This window comes from Myotis davidii, unplaced genomic scaffold (assembly GCF_000327345.1).
Source record: "Myotis davidii unplaced genomic scaffold, ASM32734v1 scaffold2526, whole genome shotgun sequence".
NCBI classification, from domain to species: Eukaryota; Metazoa; Chordata; class Mammalia; order Chiroptera; family Vespertilionidae; genus Myotis; species Myotis davidii.
Window position 1 is genome coordinate 16,515 of NW_006297288.1, and position 845 is coordinate 17,359.

Below are 845 nucleotides of genomic sequence, written 5' to 3' on the forward strand. Positions count from 1 at the left end.
TAGAACAGCAAAAGCCAATGGACAACTAAACATCAGACCCATTATTGAACAGAAAGGAGCAGCATCAGACACAAAATTCAGGCCCTGGTTTTATGTGCCTTTAATACTTTTTTTCCTTTCCTCTGTATTCACTAAACAGGATTAAAAATTTTTTTGTAAAGCTCCTTTTTGTAGCTTTTTGTTTTCCCTTTGTATTTATCATGTTTTTAGTTTCTTCTCTGAGGAGGAATTCTCTGAATCTGTATCTTCCAATTCGACTCGGTGCCTTTTGAGGCCACCATGGCCATGAACAGCCCTGCTGCTGTCTATGCCTGGGGAGTCAGTGGGGTCCTCTCTCATTCCAGCACTGAGGGTCTCACAGGCCATTTCAGACCCACAACAATCTTTGTGCAGGAGTCCCCCTGTGAAGGACAAGTTATGTTCATTGTCTGAATGTCCTGGAGAAGAGCAGGCCACTGCTTCCAGCTCCCCAAAGTTCTGTCCATTGTTGTGAGGGTGAGGGGGGCGAGGGTGTAAGCGTCCATTATTGTGGTTGGCACTGATGGTTTCGAGGCTTCTCTCTTCACTGTCGTCAGATTGGGTCCTGGGACAGTTGCCAGACTCACTGTTGAGAGTAGAGCCAGATGCCTTGGGGGCAGGAGGAGAAGGCGGCTCCTCGGCCCGGCTGCTCAGGGCCTTGCTCAGAGCCTTTCCATTGAGCTTCTTGGTTTCAAAAGAGTGTTCTACGGAGCCACTGTTGTTAGTGTCCTGAGCGGTGTCCTCTGGTGCCTCTGCCCGAGAGTGGCCACTGTGCTCATGGCCTGGGGCAATGCTGGGATTTTTAGCAGAAGTCCCTTCTTTTACAG

The 845-nt window shown here is 49.0% G+C and overlaps 1 pseudogene; it reads right to left on the reverse strand.

The window, feature by feature from the left end:
• Window positions 1–71: 71 nt before the first annotated feature.
• Window positions 72–845, reverse strand: part of LOC102755219 — a 2,791-nt pseudogene continuing 2,017 nt past the window's right edge.